Source organism: Podarcis muralis, chromosome 18 (genome assembly GCF_964188315.1).
Source record: "Podarcis muralis chromosome 18, rPodMur119.hap1.1, whole genome shotgun sequence".
Taxonomy (NCBI): Eukaryota; Metazoa; Chordata; class Lepidosauria; order Squamata; family Lacertidae; genus Podarcis; species Podarcis muralis.
Genome location: NC_135672.1, coordinates 6727360 through 6741870, shown reverse-complemented (window position 1 = coordinate 6741870; position 14511 = coordinate 6727360). Strand labels below are relative to the sequence as shown.

The window sequence follows — 14511 nt, the reverse complement described above, 5'->3', positions numbered from 1 at the left end:
AAGGCTTAACCACAGTCAAGGCAAACAAAGAGTGTATGTGGAACGTGTGCTGGGGTTGGAAAAGAGTGCACACTCCTCAGGCTGGCTCCCAGTTAGCAAACCATGGTTTCATGGGGCTTACCGTCATTTTTTACTCAGCTAAGGATATGTGACTCAGACAGCCTCTTCCATCTATTTCTGGCTAATAATAATAATAATAATAATAATAATAATAATAATATTTATACCCCGCACATCTGACTGGGTTTCTCAAGCCACTCTGCAGCATACAGCACATTAAAAATTGTAAAACATCAGACATTAAGCTGCTTGTTTGTATGCCTGGAGCCTCTGTCACATGCGCCCAATGGTTCTTTTTCCTTTGACGTGGCTAACATGGCACACTGGTGCAAGCCCTAGCTTTCCCCCGATAGTGTGCTGCAATGTAACAATATGTTTGTGTCTGTCAGTAATTTTCAAAGTGTGTGCCATGAGAGAACTACTTGTGTGTGAGAGAGAAAACAGTTAAATGGTTAATAGGTCCTGGTTGGGCCAGAGTACCTGCCCCACAGAGAAAGCTGTCTGCTGTATCGCTGCTTGATTTACTGCTCTTCGCCTCTTTCCAATTCGCCTCCACTGTGGGCAGATAATTCTGCCTTGTCTCTGCCTCTGAGGTGTGACCACCAGCTATTCCTGAAACAGAATAGCCCTTTCTGGACGAGGTTGACTACTGGTCCTTTATATGAGACACATTGACTCGTGGAGAAATGGGTTGGGCTTGCCTCGGGTAGTCAGTTTCTACTCTTGCACCTGAAAAGGTTTATTTTCGGACTATGTAAGAGTTGAGGGTTCTTCCAGTTCTGAATTGGGGATTGGGGGAGTGGGTCTCTACTTCCATGTCTCTGGGAAATCACTGGTGCAAGTGAAGCACACATGAGAAATTGTAATCCCAAGACTCGGTTTTGAAGTAGTGCTGAGGCCTAAGTACAAAATTGTGTCTGAAGACCACCTTCCGTTTTAAAACAAAGCATGCTAATCTAAGCAGATTTTATTATAAGAGGACTTGGAATCTGATCCTGTCTGCTGTGGCCTTGCTTGCTAGGTTTTCACCCCAACACCTCTAATTTCATTGTTTTGGACCCCAGAAAATGGTAGTTTGTCATGGAAATTCTGAGAAGAGTTTTAACTATGGCAGCTGCCAGTGGGCAACTGCTCTAATATTAAAAGCAATTTTGGGCTTAGCCATGTGTTCAAAAACAAGTGACATTTGGGAAGTGGAGACTTTAGATTGAGGCTCCGTGCTTACATTGTTGGGCATTGTAGCGTGAAATTACTGAACAAGCAGTGATGGGGAGACTTTCCAATCCACTCTAGGTAGGGGGACCTAGGGAGAGGAGGAGGAGGAGATGCCCCAGCTGTTCGCTTTTTATCACAAGGGGCAGCAGTGCTTCTCTTTCCACACTGACAATCACCCCACAGTGCATGCTTACGTAGTTGGTGTTATCCAGAATGGTAATTTGGCTTTTCAGAATTTCTGCCTTTAGGGAAACCTTTCCATGTCAACTTCCCCACTGAGGCGTCTCTGTTCTGGAACACATTCCAAGTGTGATTGCTCATACCGGCATCAGACATTGCTGCTGCCCCAGGTCAATAGAGAGTGCCCTTCCAGCAAGCCCTGAACTCCCTTCCAGATTGATAGCACTGGGCAAGCTGTCTTTCAGAAGATCTTGTGATCCCATTGAGGGACTTCTTCTAAGCTTCCAATATGTTAGGAACAAAGGTGGAAGACTTTAGCTGAGGGAAAGTTGTATAGGAGGAAAAGGGAATGTAAGCCTATTTCATTCCGTGATACTTCAGTCACAAAGAACCCTGACTCCTTTGATGGAACCTGCCGGGCTTCAGCCTTGCCCCCAGACCTGGGAGCCAGAGTCTACTCCGAGGAGGTGCCAGGATGAAAAACAATACACAGAGAAATGGTGGGGTGGGGGGAGAGGAAAGGAACATTTTAAGGCTTTGGGGCGTGGAGCAACATCTGGGAGGTAGCCAAACATCTTCCCCTGCAACAGGGTAGCAGGGTTTTTGGACAACACAGCCTCTCTCCTCTAACTTTGCTTGGATTCCTTCCTCTTCGGGTGAAATAAACTGATAAGTGATTGTGAATAACACACACAAAATAAAGCAAGTAACTAACATGCAATAAGAGTGGAAGCAAACAAATCTTCCCTTTTTTGAAATCCATGAAGCTCCAAGTGAACATTGAGAATCAGAAGCTGTGGACCTTGCAGACATGGTTCTTCTGAGAGAAACTGAGTTGTGTTTTTATTTTTCAAGGATATATTATTTATTGGAATAGATTAGGATATAAATCTAATAGGCAAAAAAACCATGCTTATTTATTTGTTATTAAGAAATTCGTTTCACTGAATTCACTGGGTTTACTCCCAGGTAAGTGTGCATAGGATTGAGTGTCTTCTGTTTCTTCCTAACAGTGCTGTGGTTTACATACTATCTTGAAGCCCAAATAATCCTCTTTTTACATTACTGCAGCTTTTATCTTAGGGGGAAAAAACAACTATTTTCCCAGCAGATTGTCTGTGTCCACACTAGGGCATTCATGCATTCATTCATTCATTCACTCATTCACTCTTTCCATGTTTGGCTTTGCCTGTACATGAGCAGTTTCAATTTCATGCCTCCAAAGACTGTTGGGTATTTCTCATTCACTAGTTGGTGCTGCTTAAAAGCATGTATATTGTTGTCCTCTCAATTGGCACTTCCCCGCCCAATTTCAGAAACTTATGGGCTTGTGTGCAGCTATTTGTTAACATGTTTGCTCACACCATATTATTTTTTGAAACACAAGTTTTTCAGTATTATTTGAACAAAATAGATGTTTGAAAAAAGTTTACTGCAGGCAGTGATTTGGAATAGCTTTCATATGAAGTGGTACCCCCCTTATGGTTTTCCCTTTCCCCATGCCTTTATCCACAAGGGGAATTTTTATTTTTATTTTTAAATAATAAAAGCTGTTCTGTGCAAGAACAGTGTTGTGCAAAAGAGCAGTTGTAAAAACAGCTGGTCGAGAAGGGCAGGCTGCATCCTTTCCTTCTGGTTGATGGAAACAAACCAGGGGGTGTGATGATAAAAAGCACCCAGCAAAACATTACCAAACATATAAAAACAAGAAAAACCCTACCCAAATAGTGTGCTGCACTGCATCCACAATCAGGCAACATGTAAATTTATCATAGAATCTTAGAGTTGGAAGGGGTCCCAAGGGTCATCTAGTCCAACCCCCTACAATGCAGGAATATCAGCTAAAGCATTCATTACAGATAGCCATCCAAACTCTGCTTCAAAACCTCCACAGACTGAGAGTTCACAACCTCCCATGGGAGTCTGTTCCACTGTCAAACAGCTCTTACTGTCCGAAAGTTTTTCCTGATGTTGAGTCGGAATCTCCTTTCTTGTAACTTGAAGCCATTGGTTTGAGCCCTCCCCTCCAGAGCAGGAGAAAACAAGCTTGTTCCTTCTTCCATGTGACAGCCCTTGAGATATTTGAATATGGGCATCCTATCTCCTCTCATTCTCCTTTTTTCCATTCTAAGCATACCCAGCTCCTTCAAGCACTCCTTGTAAGGCTTAGTTTCCAGACCCTTGATCATCTTGGTTGCCCTCCTCTGCACATGTTCCAGCTTGTCACCAGCCTTCTTAAATTGTGGGGCCCAGAATTGGACACAGTATTCCAGGTGTGGTCTAACCAAGGCAGAATAGAGTGGTATAGAGTGAATAGAGAATAGAGTGGTATTCTTATATTGGATCTCATTATTGAGGGATTGGAAAAATCTAAATTTAGTGGGAGAAAGGTGTGGGTTGCTCCTTTGATCTGGATACCACCAAAAAACAAGAAGTAGCTTCAGTTCCATGTTAAACTCCAGGGTGGATGGATCAGAAACATGTACCATCATGTACAAAATTCTTCCACAACGATGTTCTACAGAAAATGATTACTTCAAGTTATTGCTGCTAAAGGTGATTCTACAAGCTTTTGGCTTTATTTCTGTTAAATAAATCATGACATATGTCATGTTGTTTATCTGAGGTTGTAGTTACCTAATTTTAAGATGTGCTTAGGAACGGATGATTGTTGTTATGTCTTCATACAAAACCACAGAATTCAAAGAGGGTGCGCTTTCTTTTTCCCATGACTATAGTTTGTGTCCCTCTTAAACGTGAGGTGGGTTTGTTAAAAGAAAAACATCTATACTCGTGATTGTACCAGACAGTATGTTCTGTATGTAAAGTTATACATATATTTATGTTCTTAAAGCAGTTAAGGAAGTTTAGGATGTGAAAAGGTGACTATTTCATTTATTTCACTCTTTCCTGACTCTCTGGTGTGGTATTTGTGGGGTGGAACATGTTTTCCACTATGGCAGGTTCCCTTTTCTCCTCCAGATGTTGCTGACAACTCCCACCACCCCTGACCATTGCCCATGCTTTCAAGGAATGATGAAAGTTGTAGTTCAGCAACATCTGGAAGCCCAAAGATTCCCAACTCCTGACTTATGGCTTCAGAACATTTAGAATATTTACATTTCACCTCCTACCTGCAGTCAACACTACATTTGCCAGTGTGCTCTTTAGTTACTCACACTTGAGTGATTATACACAATCCTAAAGCAAGCAGCACTAATAACTCACTGGACCGATGTTGCTGCTAACTATGGCAGGACACGATTTGCCTGCGCTTCACAAATGCACACGGGGGGGAGTTTAATGATCGGCTCATTAAAAGCGAGTTCCACTGTAATTGTTGGACAAGCATTGGTATTAACAGGAAATGTGCTCTTCAGTGGCAGGTTTAAAGGTGCAAAGTTGGCTGTTGGGAAGAAAAGCAGTTTATACCTGAGAGAATCCACAAGTAGGCCTTCTAAACTCTCTGATTTAACTGAAAATTGGCCTGCTGAGTCTTAATGTGTGTATATATCTGCACTACAGTCATAATTGTTTTCACTGCCATGGCTTTACGTATGTGGACCACTCATAGTTTCCGTCTCTCAGGGGAGAAGAACCACCTACTTAACTCAGGTAGGGCAGAATTGTGAAGATTAATGAACTAAGGATTGTAAGCAAAATTATTGATGGTGCATCTAGCACCAGCACAAATAAGCTTTAGAAATGGCTTTCTAACATTTTTCGCAAACCTAGTGTACCTTCAAGGCTAATATTTGGAGCTGCAATCTGGTTAAATAAATTTAAAGCTACCGGTAATTAGTGATTCAGTTTGCATATGAGTAGAGGCAATATTTCTGAAGAAGTAATTTCCCTTTGGTTTTAGATGATATGCCCATGTATCGTAGCTGGCATCATCTTAGAAGAGGCATTTCTTCTGATTGAGAAATAGGAGAATGCCACTTTTAAGACAGTGCTTGCCACTTTCCTGTTTTAGAAGCGCAAGCTTGCATGCTTATGTGTTTGTTCAAAAAAATAGCTATATCATTGTTCCCACGGGGCAATCTCTGTGTCATTTTTAAAGCGCTTGGCAGCTGGAATGCTGAGTGCAGCCAAACTACTACTTGGAGCTTTGGTTTCAGTTAGAAAAGAGGGTGGTAGTGGGGAGATCCATTGGGTCTCCTTTCTGAAAAGTAAGCCCCCTCTGAAAAATCACCCAGATTTTTCCACATTGGCAGACTAAGCCTCCAGCAAGGGTATAGGTGTGGGGAAGAGAGAGTTGTGTGAGAGAGATGGCTATTTGGCCTCGCCCCACGTTAAACATTGCAGCCCTACTTACTGATATTATCACAATTTTCCTCCTTATCCTTGGGAGTGGCAGCCGAATACACCATGCTTTTAGCCCAGTGCATTTTTAGGTGTCTGTATCTTTTAGGGGCTACAAACCTTTTTCAGCCCATGGGCTCATTCAAAATGTTGAGAGTGCTCTGGGCATCAGTCCCCTCTGATTACTCCTCTTCTCCTACTTCCCAGTCACTCCCTCTGCCTTGTGTGTGTGTGTTTATATTTCCAACCTTCTTGTCACCAATTGATGCCATGCTTCGATGAGAAGTCATTGCAGTGGGCAGTAAAAGATGTTTTAGTCCCATTGGGTAGAATTCAAAGAGAGAAACCAATAGCTTTTATTGGCCAACTTGTTCTCATAGAGTAGCATACGAGTTTTCAAACTGCACAAAGCTATTCAGTGTGCAGAATCAAAAGGCCACTCAGTTTTTATCAATTTACATATTCAATAGCCAGCATGCTTCTTTGCATTCACCCTGTAGGTAGCGGACATGAAAACATTTGTGTTGTTTGCAAATTACAAGAAGCGCTTCACAAAACATTCAGCAGCAGGTTCAGATTGCATTGAGAGTGTTCAGTTCAAGAATGTGGCCAATAGGCCAAAGTCTCTTGCTCAGACCTCGCCCTGTCTTGCTTCTAGGATGAAACCAGCCCTTGAGCCACCTGCAAGTGCTCCCTCAGCCAGTCTCTTGTAAAGTGGCTTTCTCCTTTTCTGTCTCGAGGGGTTTTTCTTGGTTCTTCAGTGTTGGTTTCTGTTGAGTGTGATTGCCTGTCTCTCTGCCTTCCTGGCTGTCTCTGATTCCTGACTCTTAGAATTGAATTCTCACTCCCCCATCCTTTCAGCACACAGCAGTGGGAACCCTGACAGAATCCCTGCTCACACAGCAAGGATGGCTTTGTAAGTAACAGGTAGTGTCTTGCTGCTTCCTCTGTGCTTAATTTTATTTTTGCATTACTTCAAATCCAAGTGTTACTTGACTGCTTGTGGATTGCTCATTACAGAGTCTGTCATGCAGCGATAATGCCACAACACTGATAGTGTTGAGACGCTGCTTCTCTTCTCTTCCACCCCCCCCCCCATCTCTCCAGTCCATTTTCTTCCATTTGAATAATCTTTTCTAGGGTTTTTTTTTAATTTTGAAATCATTTTGTCTCCCCTCTATTAGCTGTGTGCATGTGTCTTACGACTTGACAGCCTCTCTGTGTGCTTTTCCGTGTTTCTTGTGCCACAGTTGGTCAGGCTAGTTCCAGAACCTAGCTATGCACTGTTGAACTGTAACTAAGATGAGATGTTCAATCTATCTATCTCCCAGACAGTAGTCAAGATCCCAGTGTGTTTGGGGATGTATTTCAGGGCAATATTCGAGGTCAAATGTAACTGCATAAAGATGTACCTGACTTTTAGATTCTCTCAACTGGGAGCATAGTGGAAGCTGTAAGTTGAAGGCAGCTGTGCTTATTTAAACCTTGCTGTTTTTAATGTAGATGCATTTGACATTGGATATTCCCCTGAAGGGAAGGACTGTACAGATTAAAATGCACTTAACCTTGGAGTTTCGTACACCTTAAAAAGAAGTCCTTGCCTCAGATTTTAACGATACCACTCCCCTTTTGTGACTTCCCCAAATCTTGATAAAATGCCAACATAGGAAACTGATAGCCCTCAGGGTCAGGAGGCAAGCAGCTGGTGACACTTGCTTATATATTTTCAGAAGGATAAAAGGAGGAGTTTAAGGGACTCCTTTTTTGATCTGTCATTCTTGAACAGTGCCCTACATTGACAACTCCCCACAACTCTTTGGGGGCTAAAAGGACCATGATGGGGTGGTTTGTGTTTCCTCTCCTATTTTTAGGGTTACTTCTACTGGGTCATGAATGGACAAATCTGGGAGTGGTCCACTTCACAGCAGTGAGCTCTCTGGGCTTGGCTGCCTGAGGGTCGAGGCAATGGCGGCAGTCTCAGGGACACACAACTCCCAAGAGTGGGGTCAGGGTTAGGCTTCTCTCCTGTGCACCACCAATTTCTGCCTTGATGCTTTCTTTCATGGCTGGCGCTTTTCTCTGCCAGCTGAAGACAGGCTGCCCACCCCCCAACTAGGTCTCCCAACTCTGGGGGCTCTGTTCACTGGCAGATGGTCAGTAGGCCCTCCTTGTGGCCAGAGTCACCCAAGGAGGCGTGATCGCCAGTTGTTCTCCTGGCTCCTCTCCGAACCCTTTCTCAGCAGTAGCGGTGGAGGTGGCAGCGATGCAGGGGCCACTCAGTCAGTCCGGTCAGTGGTGCTGTTTCTCAGCAGCTCAGCATCCCATGGCGGCCACCATCTTACTGCTCTGGAAGTCCAATTCTAATCCATGTTAATGATACTGTTTGACACCATCAATTACGTGTATGAATCCCCTGCTAAGAAACTCTCAAATATTTGTGCAGCCCTGTCCTTTGTGCCAGCATAGATCTATGTTGCTGCTGCTGTCATAGTCCCAAGAGCCTCAGGTTTGCAGTCTGGTTCCTTTCTGGCGCACTATGGAGAAGTCATTAAAATAGTTAAAATGCAGTGGGAGATACAATAAGCTTAAAAGCAAGAGGTACGCTGACTTAGGTTCACAGGTCACAAGGAGGAAATGCTGATGTCTTTAAATATACAGTGGCTGTGGCTTTAAATGAGACAAGGCTATGGTGGAATTTGTTAATAGTGTTAAATTAAAGCACACCTTCCAAGAGCTGGGCCATAACTCCAACCAGGAAGTATTGTGTTTCCCACCTCCTGCAGCAGCACTTAATGTAAACCTGTTTCCAAGCTGCCTGCTCTGTCTGGTACATGGGGGTATAGTTACTGTGGCTCAGCCTCCAAACATAGTTTCCTTTGGACAAGCTGCTTTAGTACACCCTGCCTTGTACAGCAGGCATCCTTCCCAATGACACAGGACTTGTTCTGGTCCGTTTATTCATGGCTTATTGTTCTGATGTGGATTGCAGTGACACCCTTGGCATCTTTGAAGGCAAAGAAGTACTCAGTGCGTGTAATGTTGACTTGAAACCAGTTACGTTGGCAACTCATCAGTTCTTTCTCTTCTTTTGTTGTGCAAACTGCATTATATGGGAGGGTGATAGTCTTGGATCAGAGAGACTGTGGTTAAAATCCCCCATTCTACTGAATCAGACTGCCCAGCTCAGTATTATCTACTGGCAGTGGCTCTCCGGGATTTTGGTGAATCCAGGACCATCTTCTACATGCTAAGTGTGTGCTTTGTGGCTGAGCTACAGCCCTTCTTCAGGTGTGCTGTATGTCCATGGTAGGGTATGATGGGATCCTGCTACCTCATTTTCATAGTCAGCATTTATAAGGTTGCCCAACCCAGAGCCGCCTCCCCCCCCCCCCAGTCTCTCTTTAAAGGTGTTTGCTGAAGCAGCAATTTTCTTATGGAAACACTTATGCATTATATCCCACCCCCCTCCTTGCTGTGCATGCCAGGCTTTCTATTTCTTTGACAAACCTTGACTGGAAATTGGTGGATGAGAGCAATTTCTTAGGCTCCCTATTACATTAATAGTAGCAGGCTGTGGGAGATGATAACATCTGTGCTACCTCAGTCTTATATTTTCACGGCTTCATTTTTATCTCCCATTTGCTCCTAAGAAGCCTTAAAATTATCTATTTCAATACAAAATGGGGTCAATTTCCTCCTCTTGTTGCCTGTCTCCCATTTCGATCAGCTGCGCACAAGCAGCATTCATTTCTTCCCAACCCCCACCTCACATCTTTGACAAGCTTTCCATCACTGATCTCTGTTTGAGCTTTTTCCATTCTCCAACACAGGAGCTTGTCTTGTTTCTAACACATTCCAGTCTGTTCCCAGGCTAGTCTGTGGGTTGCTCAAATGATAGATTCATTTAGGGCTGGGGCAGCGGATGTGGTGCCCTCAATATGTTGTTGGATTCCAACTTTAATCATCCCTAGCCTTTGGCCATGCTAGCTGAGGATAATGGGAGTTGCAGTCCAACAACCTCTAGAGAGTATCGCTTTGGCTACCCCTCCTTTAGAGCCATGTGATTGCAATCAGGTATTTTGGCCTCAAACTCACTTTAATACATTGGACCCCCTTTAGCAATCTCATTGGAGCAGGTTCACACTTGGACCCCAGTGTTGCCAGGTAGGGGCCAGGAACTGGAGGCCCAGGGCCAAAATCTACTCCATCAAAAGATGCAGTCCCATATTGGCAGGCAGGAGTTCTCCCCAAAATATCAGCAGAGGGCAACCAAAATTACTGGTGGGCCATGATTGGAGGGCTAGCTAGGGGTTGAAGTACTAGCTATCACTCACTTTGCAACATGGAGGCTAGTTGATGATGAAGTTGTGAAGTATGAGTATGAACCTTGGGTTCAAGGAATCTTCTTTTCTGAGCCTGTGTCAAGACAGGAGACTGGTTGCCACACAGTGGGGAGGTGAAACAGGACATTCCCTAGGCTGAAAGATGGCAGAGCAGCTTGGTCGATTTCTAGAGATGAGCTGTCTAGACTGAGCAGTTAGGTCAGAGTCGGGTGCTTTAAAGAACCAGGTCAAATCCAATTGAGGTTTGATTATCTCACACACACCCTCACCCCTCAGGGCAGTAGATCAGGGAATTTGACAGTCTGCTTATTAATTTTAGTTATGGCAGGTTAGAAAATCCCCCTTCCTGCTAGCATAAGTAGAGGCATCCCACAAAGGCCCTCTGGCCCCTTCATAGAAGCTCTCGCCACCAGCACCCCATAATATTTGCCTTAGCCACTCACGCTGACAAGGTCAAAGGAATCTTCAAACCCATTTTTCACAACTGCAGCTAATAAGTTGTAGTACCTTCATCTGACCAGCTGTGTTTGTGGTGCTCAAGGACAGCAGATAGTCGATCTCTTTGGGCAGGCTGGTACATTGCTGCAGAGTAAGGAGCTTGGGCTTGACTGCCAATTCTTCACTAGAGACTGTCCAATGTCTTACAAAAGCATATGTGCAGTGCAATGTGCAAGTAAGGCATTTGAATACTCCCTTTGGCATTATCTGTTTGCAATCGACACTTCTGTGGGGTTATTTATGCGGTTGCCCCCACCCACAGACATATAGGGCTCTTTGATATTATTCTGTATTCTACCCCAGTTCCTTGCCGAAAATGCAAGATTGTGCAAAATACCTATAACTGCAGTCAGAATAAATGAAGCAATTTAGCACTTATTCCAAAGTGTGGAATTAGGTGGCTGAGCCTGTGGAAGAGAGCACAGAGCCCTAGATATTGTAAATTCAGCGTTCAAGGCAGTTTTAACAAGGGGAAAGGACTATGCTAATACTCAGCAGTCCCCCCGCCTTTTCTTTCTTTTTAAACATTAATTGTTTCACATAATACATTTCACAGATTGGTTCTGCTGCTTCCAAAGATGGCTTGCTTCTCCCTGTTTGGTTAATCAGTTTGCTTGCTTTGAGTGATTACCCAGGCAGGTTCCTGAGAGTGGGGAGATGAGGCTGCTCTTCGGGAATGTAAAGTACTTGCTCCTGACCCAGTTGAATCTGTAGGTATCCAGGTTGCCATGATCTCTCTCTTCTCTGCCTCGCTAGCAATCTGATTTATAGGGCTGAAGGTGGCGTGTGTTCTGTGGCTGTGGTAAAGAGTTAACTGAAGAACGACTTGCCTGCGGCTTATTCTCTCCATGACTTATTCTCTGTCCACCAGTGGGAAATTGCTCATCTTTTGGGAGGTGCCAGCTCAAAGTCTGCCTAGCTTCAAGAAAGGTGGGGGTGACAGCTATAGGACCACCCCATGATTTTTCTTTCCTTATCATAAAGCCAGTTCTGCAGCATTTAGGCTCTTCTTTGGGCTAGGTGCAAGAGATGACCCTGAAAGCCATGTGCATGGAATGCCTGCTAATTATGGTCAGTCCATAACCTTAGCTAAATGAAGACTAGTTCTTGCAGTGATGGGACCAGTCCTTGCAGTCTCTGCCCCACACCTTAAATCTCTCATTCATAGTTTTAGGCTACATTCACACAAACAAAAAGTACCATCATCTTGATGCAGACAGTTGTGGTCAGTACAGATAACATACTTCCTGCCCTCTCCTTGAGGATCCCTTTCCGCTAACAGATCCCAATATCCCATGATGGAAAACATGCACCCCTCCATATTACATTTTTCACCTACTCACTCCTTTATGCCCAAAGGGCTCTAGCCTCTCCTTTAGTTTGAATAGTAATGAAGACTTTGGGCAGAGCCCTCTTCTTACATAACTCCGGTTGCTTTTCCCCTTTTGCTTCTGTCCTGGCTGGTCTGTGGAGGTGAGGGGCTGGTGTGCAGGAGAGAACTCTGGGCAGACCCTCTAGGAGGCTGAACTAGAGAACCTTTTGCCCATCCTGGCTGGGGCCAGTGTCAATAGTGGGCTGGCTAAATAGAGAATATGGCTGCAATTGTTCATGCTGGTGGGTAAAAAGCCTGTCTCCTCCCCCCCTCCCCCCGCTCCGAGACCCCAGTTGTCTTTTCTGTCCTTCCAGTCATCTCTGCTCTTGTGACTTTTCCTCGCTGGTGACTAAAAACTCTGCAGGAGTCCTCAGAAATGATTACCAGTGCAATTTTAACACATCTTTATTGTTTTGCAGCAAACTGGCTTTGGGGAGAAACAAGTTCTCTCTCTTTTTCTTCTTGTGGCCTGGGGAATCATTCCTGGACTTGCTCAGTAGAAATGTTTTGCGGGTTTCTGAGGGTAGATGTGCACAGGGGCGTGTGTGTGTGTGTGTGTGTGTGTGTCGCTTCAGAGAGTCGGGAGGGTAAATTGAAGAACCCTCTCTGTGCGCTTCCTTGCAAGTGATAAATGTGTGCATTAAACTGATGTCACTACAGCCGAGAAGCATGTTCTCCATTTGCAATCCTGCTCCTGCCTCTGTTTAAATCATTTGGCTGTTTAGCCTGACCTCTTGTTTCCAAGCTCCTTTCCCCCTTCCCTCAAGGCTCTCAATCCACAAAACAATTCTTGCTGCTTCTCTTCCCTCTCCCCCTTTGTTAGCAATCTAGCTGGCGGTTATCGTCAGCTGTCTTGTCCGCTGAAATTGGTGTGATCGGGCCAGTGATACTTGTAAGATGAGAGGGGGTAGAGGAAGTAACAATAATTGCTCTGAGCAAGCACTTTCATTGCGCACACAGAGCTGAGCTGTAATCAGGGCCTGCCGTGTACATTTCTAGGCTGGATAATGCACTTGTGTGCCTGTAGATGCTGTCTGTGTGCTGCTCCATGTGTGCCCCCAAGACCCTACAGGGTTCTGGTTGACAGCAGTAATTTTGCACCAGACTAGTACTAGCTCAAGAAGGTTTATGAACAGGTCACAGTCTGTAAAGTAATGGTCTTCATATAAGCTGTGCTGTGGCTGCTCCTCCTGTTGAAGCCCTGGTCTTGTTACAGCGCATATGGTGATATGAGGAGCCCTGCTGATGTGCTTGCTGCTGCTTGGCTTTCGATGGAAATTTAGGCTGTGCAACCGGATGATGGATAGAGAGCAGGTGGTCCAAGTTCCACAGTGAATACAGTCAAACACCAAACTTTCATCATCACTGACTATTTGCCAAAAGGCCACAGTTTGGAACGAATCTAGTCTATATATTAATTAACCCTTTGATTGTATCACTTGGGGCAAGGAAGGGAGAGCTGTGCATTCGACTCTTCCACTGTTGGGCAGCAGACAGGTTTTTTGCAGATGGAAAAATTAGCATGTCAGAAAGCTTCACTGAAATCAGCCTGGATAGCTCAGTTGGTTAGGGCATTGGTGCTGATAATTCCAAGGTTGCAGGTTTGGTCCCCTTACAACTGCATATTACTGCATTGCAGGGGTTGGACGAGATGATCCTCAGGATCCCTTCCAACTCTATGATTCCACATCTCCTCCCTGATAGACTAGTTGTATAACTAATGCTAAACAGCTGTATAAATCCAACCCATAAAGCTGAGGCATTGGCCCATGGCTGCTCCGGTCACCAGTGACAGTTGCATGAAAGCAGAAAGGATTCAGAAATCCTGATTATGTGTTGTCAACCTCTGTATAATTACAAAATTTTAAATTGAAGACTATTAATCGTATCTGCTGCCAGCACGTTGCTCTTTGTCTTTGCCATCATTTTGTCTTGAGTACCACTGGATGGAGGAGAGCGGGGGAATTGCAGTGCAGTATTTCAGATAATGGAAGATTGGGGGTAGGGGGAGGTGATACCGTGGTGTGAAATGGCCTTGCATTTCCCAAGTAGGATATGTGGGAATTGGACTTGAGTGGATATTGAAAGACAGTGAATTTCAATTGAGAAAAGACCAAGTAGTGAAGCTGGTGATCTTTGCAGCTGCACCCGTGTAGTCCTGCCCAACCTCTGCCCCTATAATGCCAACAGCGCCATTGGAATTTTCAGAGTTTGTGCTTCAGATCATGATGCCAGCGTGGTTGAGACACATTGGATTGTATCCAATATTACCCCTGCTCAGCATTTCAATGGGTCTCCATCGAGTAGAATTTGTACCTTTCCCATGAGTCATAATCATTGAAAAGTAGCTGTGTCTTCCAGCAGGCTGGTGAATTCCGTGCACCGGTAGCAGGAAATGAAGCTTCTGCTTGCAAATCAGTGACTGAAGATGCACCCAGCAGGCATCATTCACTATAGATTTATAAAGTACTGTACGAACTAGACAGTTGTTTAATTTAATGCATGCACTGAAGCAGGGCTGTCAGGGAACAGAGGGGG

At 44.5% G+C, this 14511-nt stretch overlaps 1 protein-coding gene across 3 annotated transcripts in view; it reads left to right on the top strand.

The window, feature by feature from the left end:
- The window catches only part of KDM4B (lysine demethylase 4B), a 192848-nt gene that overhangs the window by 93388 nt on the left and 84949 nt on the right, over positions 1 to 14511 (top strand). The gene's annotated exons all lie outside the window — the stretch shown is intronic.